Below are 17,370 nucleotides of genomic sequence, written 5' to 3' on the forward strand. Positions count from 1 at the left end.
ACTGATCCCCCAACTGTTCTCCGGGCGCCGCACTGCTCTGGGGGTGTGGGTGTGTGTGTGTGTGTGTGTGTGTTCACTACAGTGTGTGTACACTTGGATGAGTTAAATGCAGAGCACAAGTTCCGAGAATGGGTCACCATACTTGGCCACACGTCACTTCAAAATAAAATACAAAACAAAAAACTTGTTTTCCCCATTAGCTTATACAATATTATATTATATTATATTATATTATATTATATTATATTATATTATATTATATTATATTATATTATATTATATTATATTATATTATATTATATTATATTATACATTCAGGTAATAGATGTCATAACTACATTATTTGGATCTTCATTGTCAGTCATTCAAAATTCTATTCTATTCTATTCTATTCTATTCTATTTTGCTCTGTTCAGATATTAGTTGCTGTAACTACATAATTTGGTTCCAGCCAAAGGTTGACAGCCATTCAAAGTTTCATTATGTCTTATTTTATATTATTATATTATATTATTATTTTAATACAATAAAATAAAATATTTTCCATTTGACAGCCTATATATTATATTATATTATATTATACTACGGGGCTGTTGAATGCTTGAATCTGATTGGCTGCCAAATGTTCTAAGGTGTGCAATTATTTTCAGGGAAACGCACGGCGAACGTAGTTCCAGGCAGCTCTTGACCGCATTACATGACCATATCACTTCGCCAAATGATTTCTGTTATTTCAAAGGTCTTACAACAGCAAAATAACCAAGACCCACAACGACACTGGCCAAATAAATAAATATAGTAAACAATATGATAAAAGCGACAGATCGTGTCCATGTTTTCGCCACAAAATTACGCTTTATTATGTACGGAAAGCACATACTCTATCTCTCCCGCTCTCTCTCCCTCACAGACCGCACACACATAACAGTTACAGTTTGCACACACACTAACATACATCACGCTAATGTTGTTAGCGCTACTCTGACGATTTTATCAGTAAACAACTTAAAAACTACATGATTTCTCACAAGCGAGGTAACAACAACGGCGCTGTTCGTGAACAAAAGGAACTAAGTTTCACTATAACTAGAGACATTGCTGCCGATCACTATTGAGAGACGCACAGAGGTAATTCTCTCTCTCTCTCTCTCTCTCTCAGAACTTAGTTATTAACTGTATTAACTGCATTAATCTGTTATTAACGGCTCAAGCTTCCGTTACTAGGTTTAAAATGACGTTTAGGAATTAGCAACTGAGGCCTTGGATGAAATGCGGAAGAAATAATCCTACTCACAATAGCGATTTAAGTAGAAATACCGGACGAATGCCTTGAAATATATAATCTGATCGATGTCTTGAGGTGTGGCAACCGTAGTATAAGTGGAATAATTGACTTCGCTTCGCGTAGTGACCTCATCACCACCTCGGGTGTGCATTATTTTTCTAATAATCCAACGGCCCGTCGTCAATTATTCCTTACTTAAATTATATTATATTACATTGGCCATATTACATTTACACATTTATTCATTTAGAAGATGTTTTTATCCAAAGGTTTTTTTTGTTTGTTTGTTTGTTTTTGCCTCAAAAAATTTATTTGTTTTGCTAATTATTTTCATGATTACAGCATTTATCACTTCATATTATTCATTTTGCATCATAGTTTATAACACATTTATGAGACTACCTGATATTATTAATGTTACATCTGTAAAAAAAATAAATAGACAGACAGACTCCATAGAATAGTTGTACTATAAATTAATCAATTTGTCACACTCCGTGACTATTTTGTGAAAAACAGGATCAGTTACAGAACTACCCCTACCATTTATACATCCATTTAAAAACTGCATTACTTCTGAATGTGTAATATTCAAATTCTCAAGAACAATACAGTTTTTCTCAGTCGCTTTGCTGCATTTCTCAAATTGTCCTTAATATTTGCAAAGAAGTATGTGCACTTCTCAAAACAATTCGTACAAACAGCTCCACACAATGACGAAGGCTGCGCTTCTTATGTATGCCATATATCCATTTCAAAAGTACAAATTTACACATTACTGTATGTGGGATATTGATCGAAAGAAACTGTTTTGAAATGTTTGAATTATTGAGGATATGGTCGATCTCCCAATGTTTGGCTGCACCCTTTGACCTGCCTCAGCCATTGTAAGGCCTTGATTGACAACATGGTCCACAATAGTGGCCCTTATGTCATCTGATATGCACCTCTGTTCTTGGCCTCTTCTGCCTCTGCCTCTGTTTTGCCTCTGTACCCTTCCACCATGCATCTTTACTCCTCTTCTTCCTCTCGGCTGTTGACCCTGATCATTTTCTGGATGTTCATCGATTGTCAGAATTTGTAACTCTTGTGTTGTCCTCTGTCTATATATGCTTTCCAATTGAAGGTTCATGAGATACAAGGTATCATTGATTGATCTACATTCTCTTCATTAGTGAAAGTCAAGATTCAACTGCACAATTCATAGCAAATTTACAAAAAGTCTTATAGAAATGTGTAGACAATATGCTTGACAGTTTATGACAACTAGATCAACCATTTTGCATTTAATGACTTATACGATGAACTAATAAATGGATGTTTTGAGGGGTAACACTATTGCACAGAGAACTATATAATACATTTTGAGCAACATGACATTAGCGACTGATAATGTAGGAAACCGCAGACAAATGTACATAATCAATTGCATGGATGTACCAATCGCAACTTGTTCAAAAGAAAGATAAACTGCTATTATGACGTGCACAAGTGACTAGCTGATGTGGAGGTTGGACAAGTAGTTTTGAGAATTTCATTTCTGATCTGAGAAATGCACCAAAGCGACTGAGAAAAACTGTAAATATTTCTATGAAATATCAAGTCTTGGCTCTTGACTCCATCAAATGTAATTATAACAACCATTGGTTGAATTCTTCCCATCACAGCTGTTCCTGTGAAACTAATTAATTCTAGGTCTTGCAGCTGGCCTTTAGTCATGTCAATACTTCACCTCTGCAAGAGAAGAAATGTCAAGGTGAAGCCCTAGGACTCCAGAACTTGCTGGATCTTTGTTGTGTTGTTTTTGCAGGTCATCCGGGCGATTACTTCAGCCTCCCACGAGCAGAGGCGAGGGCCAGTATTCTAATGTGCTAGTGAAGATAAATACTAGTAATCTCCTCCCTGTCGAAATGCATTGCTGTTGACTGGCCAGGGTGCTGTAATGTTTGCTCAACGGCCTTCTGCAGGGAAGCAAATCCACAACGCCTGGAGACCCTGATTTACCACACAAATACAAAATGATGTCTGGTTATTAGCAGAACGGCTCAGCATCAGCTGTGCTTCTCCACAGTCTCCAAAACTCATGAAGATGTAGAAACTTCGAAACACAAAATTATATAATATTGTTTGTTTGTTTTTGCCAATAATTTGTGTCAATATATTGATATGTGGCCTTTTTAATATTAACATTGTTAACAAAAACCTTACAAATTAGCAAATATTTATGATTCATTTGAGGCTCAGTGAATATTGAATTTATGTAAGTCATTGGTTAATTCTATTGTATTTATAATAAATTAAATTAACATCATCATTTAACTAATTTTGCTTTATAATGAAAGAGTTTAAAAACACAGTCACACTCCCACTAGTGAAATGTTACATCATTTCACACTTTGTGATTTTGATAATAGCTATTTTATTTTATTTTGAATGTTCTGCCTTGTTTGCTTAAAATTAAGAGCCCTGTGATATTGTGTATACACAGTTAATTATTTATTTTAATTTATTGTAATTATGTATTTGGTTGAACTAAGAAAATGAGCCAAATTGGGTTAAATGAACATGAACTTTGGAATTGAAAACTTGAAAAAGTAAGTTTACCTTACTTTTATAAAGATATTCGAACTAAACTAAAAGTTCAAAGAACTTTAAATGAATGGTTGGGTCAATAACATTTCAACTTTTTTAAAAATCAAATGTATTTGTTTATTTATTTATTTACTTGCTTATTTCAGTGTACTGATATTTACCACCTGACAAATATGTCAATTTGAGTTCAGTTCAGTATTTGTAAAGTACCTCTGTAGAATTATACATAAAGAATTTTCAATGTTGTCAATACATTTTCTTGTCTGTCCATAAATGAGATCACCCTGGATATTACAGCTAAACATTATTGTGGCCCGATACATGCCTCTTTTATATGCATCTTTGCTCAAATATATGACCGGTTTGCTTCAGCATGCTTATTTCCCAACAGAGAAGCTTTGAAGAGCCCCAGAGGAATGTTGGGGTCTCTGGGACGTCTCTTCTGCTAGCGACTGATGTCTTTAGTGGCTTTCTCAGACTGGGGCAGCCCCACAGTTGGCAAGGTTGGCCTCATTAAAGTGCCCTGTCACTGGTGTTGGGGTCTGGAGAATGGCCTGCCACTGTTAGACGCCCCCCATGCAGTCAAGCCCAGCCAAAAGAGCAGAGCAAGACAGCTGTAATTATGCTGTATTCAGTTAATTACCCCCCGAAACCCACATCTTTAGTAGAGGTCTCCTTGAATATGCAGATGCCGCTCTGTTGTAATTAACTCTGCTTTGTAGGTTTTCAAGGGCTTCTCTTTCCTCGGCCTTTGATCGAGTTGAGCATGTCCTGCTATATTTAGAGAGAAAGCGAAGGCTTCTCTTCAAAAAAAAAAAAAAAGCAAAAAAAAAGGCTGAGTTTGCTGTCATCAGCGTAAGTTTAAGGTGTCTCGTGAATGTGTTGTGTTTCACTGCGCTGCTGCTCTCACCCACACGTCTGGGTTGATAAATGCAAATGGCTTCAGTTTGGCAACCTATAATCATACACCTGACAGCCACTCATTATTGGTTGATACGATTACTTTCAATTCAGCTCAAATTATCGCTTGCTTGGAAATCATTTTGCCATAAGTGGGAGGAAAAAGCTGGGGGTTTTTTTGTTTGGGTTTTTTTTTAAATGCAGGTATATTTAGTTCAGTATTTTCATAATACTGTACTATGTGTTTTTTGTTTTGTTTTGTTTTGTTTTGTTTTGGGGTTTTTGTCAAGGAGATAGATTCAGTTAGATTATTTGTGTATATTGTCATCCTAAAAAGTATTTAGACACTGATAATTGCGTCCCTCTGATATGAATGAATGAATGAATGAAAACAGAAAGTAAATAGATTTACAGTTTTTTACAATCGCTAGGACACATCTCTCAATACTAAAGTCACTTTTTCATAACTCTTCACACAGTGAGCACAACAGCAGTCTGTGTGAGCTAAACTGTGGATCATTTTTCATTGCTTTGGCACAACATGCATTCATTGACTACTTCTTTCAAATTCCATGAATTATTTTCTCATTTCGACACAATAACTGTCAAAACTCTGTGTACCTACAGCCCAGTTTGCACACGTTTACATACTCTTTTCAAAATTGTTAAACTTGAGTTCAAAACAATAACACAATGCAAAACTGAATAAAACAGCAATTTTCTGCATTTCTACAATAATATTTTATTACAGTAAAATATATTTAGAAAAAGAAAATGAAATGCTATCAAAACAGTTGGACCAACTACAGGTTTGACTACTTTAGTAATTTCCATGAGTACAAATCTTAATTTTTAAGCATATAATGATATTCTAGGGAATTGTTTGCTTCTAATTTTAAAGCAACAGTTTGGACAGGACCCTTTTCTATTCTAACATGTCAATGTCTCTGTGTATAAGGCAAGGTTCAAAAAGAAATGATTTATTGAGTCAGTGTGGAAGAACTTGACCGGTCTGCAGAAAGCCAAGTCCTAATCCAAGCTGAACACCTCTGGTGTGACTTTAAATGCAGATCTTGAGCCTAAAACTCATCACTAAACACCAATGACTTGTACATACACTATATGGACAAAAGTATTGGGACGCCCCCTTCTTTAGAACAGAAAAAAGCACTTCCAAAACTGTGGCAATGAAGATGGAAACATAATTCATTTATTTAAAAATTGTATTTCCATCTCTGTTGCAACAGTTTTGGAAGTGTCTAAAATGACTGTACCCATATGTACAAGTTATTGGTGTTTAGTGATGAATTGGCTGCACTCGCAGACCAGCCTCTCTCATTGAAAGACCATGATTTATGATCAGTTATAGTTGCCCTGATCTCATCTGAGACTACAGCTCTTGATCTTCCTCTTATTCTTCTTCCACCACGCATACGTCGCCCTCTTGCTCTTTCAGCCACTTCTCAATGTCCGGCTTGGTCCATGTTTACATCACACTGCAAATTATTCAATGCAAATACTTTTTATAGATGCACCAAACGCCTGCTGTATAAACTCCAGGGAAACATCAAATGGGCACGAATGGAGATTAAACCCAGCAAATCCCGCAGTATCTCCATTGTTAAGGGCCAGATCATAAATGACAGGTTCCTCATTAATGGCGAGCCGATACCAACTATCCTGGAGAAGCCCATAAAAAGCCTTGGTCGGTGGTACAACACAGATCTCAAAGACGCCGATCAGGTGGAACAACTAAAGCAGGATACCATCAGTGGCCTGAAGCAGATCAACAGCACTGCTCTGCCAGGAAAGCTTAAGCTCTGGTGCCTTCAGTTCGGACTGCTGCCCCGCCTCATGTGGCCAATTTCCATATATGAGGTCACCCTATCCCACGCCAATCGACTGGAGCGATTGGTGAATGTGCAGGTGAGAAAGTGGCTTGGACTACCCAGATGCCTCAGCAGTATAGGACTGTATGGCAATGGAGCCCTCTCTCTACCAATCTCAAGCCTTGTGGAGGAGTACAAATGCTCTAAAGCAAGGCTTGAAATGACTCTCACAGAATCCCGGGATCCTTTCGTCAGAGGGGCCACTCCAGCCTTAGCCACAGGGAGGAGGTGGAGGCCAGGTGTACAGGAGATTAAGGCAAAGGCAAAGGCAAAGTCCGCTCTGAGACACCGGGATATAGTGGGCCAAGTACAACAAGGCAGAGGGGGCCTAGGGCTGGGAGCAAAAACACCCACATGGCAGAAGGCTACTCCAGCTGAACGCCGGCGCCTGGTGGTTGAGGAGGTGCGCCACCAGGAAGAAGCGGACAGGTGTGCCAGAGCGGTGTCCCAAGCCAAGCAAGGCCGCTGGATGAGGTGGGAAGGGGTGGAGAGGAGGAAGATCACTTGGAGCGAGCTGTGGAACACAGAGTCCAATATGCTGAGCTTTACCATCAGAGCCACATATGATGTCCTGCCTTCTCCAACCAACCTACATCTCTGGTTTGGAGAGGATCCAGCCTGTCCCCAGTGTCTTGCCCCAGCAACCCTGAAACACATCCTGGTGGGCTGCAAGACCAGCCTTACGCAAGGCAGATACACCTGGCGCCACAACCAAGTGCTGAAGTGTCTGGCTGCTACACTGGAGAATAAGAGGGTAACCGTCAACGGCATGCCCCTGGAAGCCCAGACTACCTTCCGCCAACCAACATCTTTCGTCCGGGAAGGGGAGAAATGTTCGACCAATCGATTGCCTCTAGATTCATGCCCACTGAACGCAGCCCGGGACTGGGAAATGCGTGTAGATTTAAGTCAGAGGCTCATCTTTCCACCCGAAATTGCAGTGACCAACCTGCACCCGGACCTGGTCCTTTGGTCCAAATCCTGTCAACATGTCTTTATAGTGGAGCTGACAGTCCCGTGGGAGGAAGCCATCGATGAGGCATTTGAAAGGAAAAGGGTGCGATATGCAGATTTGGCTGCCGAAGCAGTGGACCGGGGATGGAAGGTAAATGTGCATCCAGTGGAAGTGGGCTGCAGGGGCTATGTTGCTAGTTCCATCATAAGGCTGCTGAAGGAGTTGGGAATTAGAGGACAGGCTCAGCGGAAGACCATCAAAGACCTTGCAGCTGCTACCGAAAGAAGCAGTCACTGGCTGTGGCTGAAGCGGAAGGAGACTGTATGGGCTCCCAAGTGACCTCATGGAGCCTCTGGTGCAACACACACCCAGGTCTGATCAGCCTGTGGTGGGCCAGCCTCGGGTGAGGGTGTATTGTGATTTATAAGACCGAAACACCCAATGAGGCCGGGGTGCACAACTGATGATGTGTCGTATTGGAGGCACCAGGCGGTCATCTCCCAAGCCAACCCCACCCCAAGAGGACATCTCCAACAACAGTGCTTGCTGAATATCGAGGGATTTTAACATCTAGTCCTAGTAGATATATTTATAGATGATAATGAAATTATGTAAAGGAGTAACACATGTAGGTCTTCAGCTACAAAAGGAATCACCTGTAGTTGGTCTAACGGTTTTGATAGCATTTCATTTTCTTTTTCTAAGTATCTTTTACTGTAATAAAATATTATTGTAGAAATGCAGAAAATCTGTTTTATTCAGTTTTGCATTGTGTTATTGTTTTGAACTCAAGTTTAACAATTTTGAAAAGAGTATGTAAACGTGTGCAAACTGGGCTGTAGGTACACAGAGTTTTGACAGTTATTGTGTCGAAATGAGAAAAGAATTCATGGAATTTGAAAGAAGTAGTCAATGAATGCATGTTGTGCCAAAGCAATGAAAAATGATCCACAGTTTAGCTCACACAGACTGCTGTTGTGCTCACTGTGTGAAGAGTTATGAAAAAGTGACTTTAGTATTGAGAGATGTGTGCTAGCGATTGTAAAAAACTGTAATAAGCATCTTTTTTAAAATAAATTTGGATAAATCTGCAACTTGGTTTGATTTATTTCACCACCAAATATAAGTGTTGTATATTTTGCATTATTTTTTAAATATTTTTATATGAATTAATGCCAGAATATTGTTATATTATATACTATATTTTTATTAATTAGATGTAAATGTGTGTGTGTGTGTGTGTGTGTGTGGAATGTCCCCATTTAGATAGCTAAGTAAACGTGTGTGTGTGTGTGTGTGTGTAGGAACACTTGGTATTAATGCAATTAATATAAAAAAGGTTAGATTATTGCCTTCAATTTAGCATTTTTCGTGACCTAAATTATTTATTTGTAAAGTGTGGTTGTGCATCTTTATGAATGAACAGAGGTGTAAAAAGTACTCAAAAATTTTACTCAAGTGAAAGTACAGATACCCAGTGAAAATTTTACTCAAGTACAAGTATCTGGCCAAAAACATACTTGAGTAAAAGTAAAAAAGTGCAACTTTAAATTGTACTCAAGTATTAAAAAAGTAGATGTACTTTTTTTTTTTCTAACAGATATACAGAGGTTTTGTTAAAAGGAAAAAAAAAATTAATAAATGCACAGGTCGAACACATACATCTAGTGCAACAACAACATTTAAAATGCAGCACAGTGGAACACACAACACACACACACACACACATACAGGGAAAGGGATTTAAATTAAACTCTATCCTTTCCACCCTCATGCCATCATATATGACTTGAAGATGAGTAAATGATGAGAGAATTTAAAATTTTTGGGTGAACTTTTCCTTTGAATAGCAAGATGTGATTGAGAGGCTAAAACATATTCCAGACAGAATACAAGAATGTGTTGAATTAATGAGGAGAGTCATAGAATTAAAATATACAACATTAACGTTTTGAAAGGCCACTTTTTTTTTGTTGTCTATTCAACATCACTGTCTAAAACAGGGATGGGGAACATAGATCCTGGAGGGCCGGTACCCTGCAGATTTTAGCTCCAACCCTAATCAAACACACCTGAACAAGCTAATCAAGGTCTTCAGGATACAGGTAGGTATTTTTTTTCAGGGTTGGAGCTAAACTCTGCAGGACAGTGGCCCTCCAAGATCAATGTTCCCGATCCCTGGTCTAAAAGGATAATTAAAATTGTAATTGTTTATTTGGGGCATTCAGAGGTTTTTTTTTTTTTTTTTTTCTCAGCAAATATTGATAAATAATTATTTGTGACTAATTAGATTAATGAGCAAATCATGTAATTATTAAGATTTTGAAAAATTCATTGACAGTCCTAATTGCTACTCAATGTGTCATATAATGACATATTATAAATAAAACTTATCCACCTGGTAAGAACATCACTAAACATAAATTACAATTTATTTATTATCTTTTTTTGGAGATGTGTAACATTTAATAATAATAATAATAATAATAATAAAAAATCATTCCCAATATTAATTGTATTTAAATTCTCATCACTGATTTATTTGCATTCAATCTTGTGCATTCAGCCAATATATTAGACAGCTAATGGCTCTATCAAAGCAGAAAAAATAAAGAATACACTTTTTTTTGGGTTGGGGGACGCAACTTTGCTGCCTCAATAAGCTTCCTCGGATTTGATGGCGAATGTTTGAAGCCTGACATTTATCTGATGAAAGTCACAACTGAAGTAGAAATGTGTGTGCTTGATGCGTGAAAACAATGATCATTGGTTCTCACGTAAAGCACGCACATTTGAACTTCTGTTTACCATATTTATTGTGCATAAGATAAAATAAAAATGTAATGTACTTTTCAAGATTAAATAAAATTGTAAGGAGTAAAAAGTAGTTTTTTTTTTTTTTTTTCTCCAGAATTGTAATCAAGTAAAAGTACAAGTAACCAGTTTAAATTGTACTTGAATAAAGTACAAATCCCCCAAAATAATACTTAAGTAAAGTAATCAAGTAAAATTAGTATTAGTATAATTAGTATAAAAAAGTATTTTACATGAATGAATGAATGAAGTGTTGTCTAAATATTTAGAATTATATTTTGCATTATTATTTTATTGATCTTATATAAATTCTTTTTATTTTATTATATTTATGATTTTTTAAAATATAAATTATATGACATTTAAGTTCACTTTTAATTTCCATTTGTGTGCTTGTTTTAATCCATCTAAAGCAATAGCAGTCTGTGTGTTAATGTGCTCTCAGTAACGTGATGTAATGAGACTGTGCACGCATGCCTGCGTTTGTTTGCGTGCGCTCTTTCTTTCCAGCTTTAAGTGCAGATCCCTGCCATTTGGGTTGTGAAAGTCTTGTAACCTCCAGTCAGAATCATGCCAGATTAGACTTTGTGTCAGGGCTGTAAGCCTAATTAAGGGAGCAATTACACTTAGCTCTAAATGAGAAGTAGACACAACTAATTGCTTCCGAGAGGTCTCTGTTTTCCTAATAATGTACCTCCAAAGCGGTCTGGCATTAGCCTATTTTATTTGCAATGAAAATACATATTACGGCATCAATGAGTACTGACTTTTCCTGCGAATTGGCAGACCCCGCGGGTTTGGATTGTAGCTAATAAACGCAATTGTCAGAAGAGTAATCATGGTAATGCTATAGAGTATAACTGAAGCCTGTCATCTGCGAAGACTGGCTTGTATCAGTTTTCCCATCTCTTTTTTTCATGCCGTTGCAGCTGCATGGCTGCGATTCATTCGGCTGCAATTAAAGGCCGTGATTAATGAACTCATGAGGGCGAATTCTCTGACTTTGAGCAGAGGCAGATCATGTGGGTGGCGTGTGTGATGCAAGCTTGTCTTCATCTAGTACGGTAACACTAGGTCTGTGGTAGAGCCCCCCGCTATACAGTCTAGACGACACAAATGTGCTCGCTGAACAGAGCCCTAATAAGCCAGAGACCAATAACGTGCTATTAGACAAAGTACTCATATACATCGTTTGCACACATGAGGCCTGCGCTATATCATATACCCCACTGTGATTAATCTGCAGTGAGTTTTATTTTTGGCCATTTTTCAAACACAATACAGCATTATAATTCCCAGTGTTGTGCTTGCATTAGGACTCGATGGGTAATTTGTCAGTGGATTTCCTAAGACATATGACGTGTAAATATCCATGCTTTTAAAAGGTAATGAACTGTGAGAAAGAGAAAAAAAAAAAATTTTATTGGTCAGTTACTGAAGATATTTTGAGATTTTTTTTTTTTTCCCTGTGCTGTACAACTCAGTGGTTACCAAAACTTTGGTTGCCAACATTCGTCAAAATATCTTGGTAACACTTTAGAGTAGGGAACGCTTATTCACTATTAACTACGACTTTTCCTTCAATAACTTCCTTATTTGCTGCTTATTAATAGTTAGTAAGGTAGTTGTTAAGTTTAGATATTGGGTAGGATTAGGGATGTAGAATAGGGTTATGTAGTATAAGGCATTAATATGTGCTTTATTAGTACTAATATATGGCTAATATTCTAGTATTCTGCATGCTAATAAGCAACTAGTTGTCAGACTTTATCTCTGTGTCTTGTGTTTCCCCTCCTCTCATGCCCTTATTTGGTCTTCCTGTTCCTGTCCTTGTTTGGTGTCATCATTAGTTTATTAGTCCCCAGCCTTGTGTCATTAATTATCTAGTTTCACCCAGTGTTTATAAGCCCTGTGTTTCCCTGCCTCAGTGTCCGGTCTGATCGTCTTATGGTCTTTGTTCGATGTCTCCAGCGATCCCTGAGTTTGTCTAAATAAAGTTAATGATTGAAGAAGTTCCTTGCCTCCTCGTTTCCCTGGCTCCAGAGCGTATGTGACAGAAGACCCAAACAGTGACCTCTGCGCCTTTTCCCCCTGTTTTTGTTTCCCGTTTTGAAAAGTTTTCTGTTGTTCCTGTTTTTTCTCCGCGGCGATGGAGGTCACGGCCTGCTTCATCGTCCTTGCCCGCCAAGATCTCCCGTTTGTAGAGTATTCCTGGGAGTTCTGCAGGCTCGCCGCGGCGATGGCACTTGATCATGCCACCCTTCTCTTGCTGTTCTGGCACGGGGCCAATTCCCATCGTCCCGTGGACCTCCCACACACCACAGGACTAAGATGGAGGGAAGGGATCCTCCGGTGTCTGGAGAGTGTCCTGCCCCGAGCCAGAACCAGCCTGCCGTTGTCCGCGGCTCTTCCTCACCCGCCGCCGTTCACGGCCTACGCAAGTCCGCCGTCCGCGGGGAAGTCTACGGCGCCGTCCACGGCCCACCCTAGCCCGCCGTTCATAGCCAACACAAGTCCGCCGCCGTCTGCTGCTCTCTACGCCGCCGAAAGCAAGCCCGCCGGCAGAGAGTATGGCAATCCCGCCGGTCGCGACTACCCCCAGGCCTGTGCCCGCTCCTCGCAAGCGCCCTCCTTCGTCTCTGCTGGTCCCGTCCCGCCCTCCGTCGTCCCCGCTGGTTCCGTCCAGCTCCAAGCTTCCAGAGCGCCCCCGAGAGTCTGCTCCCCCAGAGTGCCCCCAAGAGTCCGCTCCCCCTGAGCCCCAGACTGAAACTACCTCAAATTTCCCCAAGGAATTTTTGGGTGGGGGTAGGAGGGCTTCAGCCGTAGAGGCCGAGGCGGGGGCTGGGGCCGTGGCCTCGGCCTCGGAGGCGGACCCGCCATGGTCGCCTAAGCTCCCCGCTCCACCATGGCCTCCCGAGTCCCCTGACCCGCCATGGCTCCCGGCATGCCTCCAGAGCACCCACCCCCCCCTCCTCGTTGGATGTACATTAATTTTTGGTCAAATGGACCTTTATTTAACATGAAGCAAAAGATCATTTACAGCAAGATACCCCAGGTGAATAGAGTAAATATTGTAACATCATACAGTTGCTTGATTGCATTAAGAATTGCAAACTTTTTGTATTAAAAGTTTCCTAAAATGTTGTTAGAATATGCAAACGATGATTTGAATTAAATATGCACTACTTTACATAAATTTCCATTTTAATTTTGTTGACATATTAGTCTGTGGTTTTTACAATCAATCAAACAAATTATCCCCAACATTTTTTGGGGAATAAAATGTTGTATAAAATCAAGCTAATTATGTATGAACAAACTTTCAGAATATAGATAAAACAGTAAAGTTTGGTGGTTTTGGAGATTTTGGTTCAGTACATAAAAAATTAAATAAAATAGCATAAAATAAAAAATAGAGAAAATGGCCTTTGTTGTAATTAAAATCTCCAGATGCAAATGGTTAAATGCAATAAAATACACAGAACTTTAAAGGAACATTTCACCCAGAAATGAAAACTGGCTGAACATTTACTCACCTTCAAGCCATCAGATATGTACAGGAGTTTGGGTAACACTTTAATTAAGGTGTCCTTGTTACACGTTACATGTACTTACTATTGTAATAATGATAAATTATGAATAATTGCATGCAAGTAACCCTAAGCCAAACCCTAACCCTAACCAGTAAGTACATGTAGTTAATTAATATTACTCAGTACTTAAATGTATAATTATACTGTAACTTAAATTAAAGTGTAGCCTGAGTTTGTTTCTTCATCAGAGCAGATTTGGAGAAATGTAGCAATGGATCCTCTGCAGTGAATGGGTGCCGTCAGAATGAGAGTCCAAACAGCTGATAAAAACATCACAATAATCCACAAGTAATCCACACAACATCAATTAATGTCTTATGAAGTGAAGAGCTGTGTGTTTGTAAGAAACCAATCCAAGTAACAAACATATCTTGGATGGGCTGAGTATTTTCAGCCAATTTTATATATCATTTAAGCACGTATATATTTAGATAAAAGCATCTGCTAAATGATGAAATGTAAATGTAAATTTTTTCTATTCCTTGAAAAGTAAATTTTAGATGTTTCATTTCCACTTGTCTGAAACAACACGTTATGAAAAGCCAAACAACCCAAAAAACAATGTTTTTACCTTTAGTGTCCTGCCTTAAACTCATGTGTCCTCTTGTGAAGCTGAAGAAGATGCACGTTTCATAAGTGATGACCCATTTCATGTGTACTTTTTGAACTATTTGTGCACTCATCTGAAGCAATGCAATGACCCAAATCCCTGCAGTTCAATGTTGATGAATAATGTGTACTCAGCTATTTGCAGGCTGCGACTTGCCAATAGTATTTGTGGAAAGAATGCTAAACAAAGCATTACTACTCTGGGTATCATATTGCATGAATAATAAATCAATTTCAACACAAATGGTATAAATATTCCTCATTCCTCGCTCGCATAATGCGACATCATAAACACATATGTGGAGGTACTATATACTAGCCATGCATTTGCATTTTAGATTCATTATCCGACTCATTAAATGCAGCGGTGTATCTAACAAGTATGCGGCACATATGATTCATGATTTCCAAACTGACCAAATAATAGGGAAACTCATCCTCTGTGAAATGAGAGATAGGTGCGGCCTGAGGGAAAATCCACAGCCGACCAATTGCAAAGCAACTGTTATGTTGGCTGGCAAGACAGAGGTGCCATTCCAAACTCTGATTGGCATGATCCAGGAGCAGATGGTGGAGGGATGGCATCCAAAACTGGCACCCAGAACACAGCATGGCTCTTCGACAAAAACAGCAAAGTCCATTAAAGTGTAAGACAAAAGAAAGGCTTCATGGAGATCTGTAAAACTCTACAACTCAAAGACGTACTGGGCTGCTTTATTGTTAGAACAGAATGTTATTGTATAAAATATATTACATTGAACACAGTAATATCGAATTAACTACTTGTTTTGACATCCTATTTGTATGAGTTAATTTGATTGAGAAAGTAGAGGCAGTATTATCTTATGAAGTGGTCATTGGTTTTCCTGTTTGAGATCTTTTGGCTGTGCTGATATCAGTGAAAAGTATTGCGTTTAACTTTCACACGCTATAATAAGGGCCACACATGGCCTCAGGCGAAACCTCAATCCTTCTGGGAAAAACCAAATGTTGTTTCCCTGTTTTTAATTGCTACTTCAGTTGATTTGTCTCTTTGTTTTGTGTTTCTTCACTAAATCATGCTCCAGACATGTTTACTTGTTAAACATACTGGGATTTGCTTCGTGATCGTAACACTTTTGGAGTGGGAATCGGATTGAATTGACAAATGATTCAGCTGTGGAAACGTGTCCCTTTAGGTTGCCTGAGCTTTTACTCAGGTTCAATGTTGAGTTTGAGCTAAGACTTCGAGCTCAAGACAGAAAGTCACTGAGAAAATGGCTTTAAATCATGGGGTTTTATCCTGGCAAGTAATTTGACAAAGCTTCTAGGGAAAAATACTCAATGAAATGACTGAATAGAGCCCAACAACAAAATGAAAAGTGTATCCTCGGCAGACAGGAGTGGGATTCCCATACTGCTATTAAACATGATTGTGTGTATTTGTATTTTGTAGGGTTTTTCTGTTTAGCTGCAGGGACATATATATTTCAACATCTGCTTTCTCTGTTTTTATAAAAGTGCAGAACATATTAGAAAAGAAAGTAGTTAAGTCACATTGGAACTTTAAATCAATATTCAGACTTGATTGTGGTGTCAGAGTTGTCCAAAAAATATTCAAAAGCGCAGCTAAAGAACAAAAAATGCCTATACTATAAAATGGTTTACATAAGTCTGACAGCTTATATCATATCCAGTGTGGAAATGGGGCCAGTGGGGAAAAATAATGAAATAAAAGTTAACAACAGGAAAAAGTAATATAATTGTCAGCAATCACTGTTCCTGTAATATTCCATTTTCTAATCTGATTTTATTCCTTTTAAAGTATTAAATTGCTCTGAAAAATAAATGTAATAAAGTCATTTTTCACCACAAGTAAGAGCAGGCAAGGAATTAAATATTCTGCGGCTGTTTCAGATGTGGAAAAAAACGAAAAAAAAAACATTTAATATAAATGTATGCTTGTAAAAACGTTCAATCAGACATTAAGCATCTATTGATCGTGATGTTAAAGTGAAATTTGTACTTTTAGACTCAGTTTTTGAAAAGATTAATCTGTTACAAACAAAAGCTGAAACTTGTTACATTGATATTAAGAGGCTCTAATTCTTTCATGTCTTAGGCATGCTTAAATATGTGCAATGGCATATATTTTTTATTTATTTATTTTTAAGCTGACTATTGCTATTTTAAAAACGAAAACAGCAAGAACTGGTAACTGTAGAGCTGTTCTTTTTTGTATAATAATTTATTTTTGAGGCTTTTAGTGAAAATAAACATTATTTCTTCACTATTTAATTATGTTACCATGATTTACTAAGGAACATTGACTTAAAGTTTACTTAAAGTGACTTTTTGTTAAATATAAACAAAGCATTAATAAAAATCTAATTGCAAAGTGCTTTAAAAACAACCTTATTCTTTTTAATGAATGTATTGACCAGTAATGTTAAAAAGCATCTTGCAATAGTTATGGCTCCATTTTACAGGTTCAATAAATGAAAAATCCCTCCAATCCACTTTATTCATCTCCTGTGAGTGTTTTTTATTTAAGCTTAAGTGATGTTTACTTCCTTTCTAAGTGTCTCTTGAAAGTTGTTCGAGTCGGTTTATGAATGTTGTCTGTCCCAGGCTCGATCAGCCCCTACAGGCCGGCTCTCCACCCAACAGCTGCTTAGACTGGTTTTAAAGGCCTAATATGACAGCATGCAGCCTATGTACAGAAAAATGAAAATGAATGCAGTCAATGTCTGA

The 17,370-nt window shown here is 38.2% G+C and overlaps 1 protein-coding gene across 1 annotated transcript in view; it reads left to right on the forward strand.

Annotated features, from left to right (window-relative positions):
* epha3 (eph receptor A3) overlaps positions 1 to 17,370 on the forward strand; it is a 180,322-nt gene that overhangs the window by 34,546 nt on the left and 128,406 nt on the right. The gene's annotated exons all lie outside the window — the stretch shown is intronic.

Source organism: Onychostoma macrolepis, chromosome 09 (assembly GCF_012432095.1).
Source record: "Onychostoma macrolepis isolate SWU-2019 chromosome 09, ASM1243209v1, whole genome shotgun sequence".
Taxonomy (NCBI): Eukaryota; Metazoa; Chordata; class Actinopteri; order Cypriniformes; family Cyprinidae; genus Onychostoma; species Onychostoma macrolepis.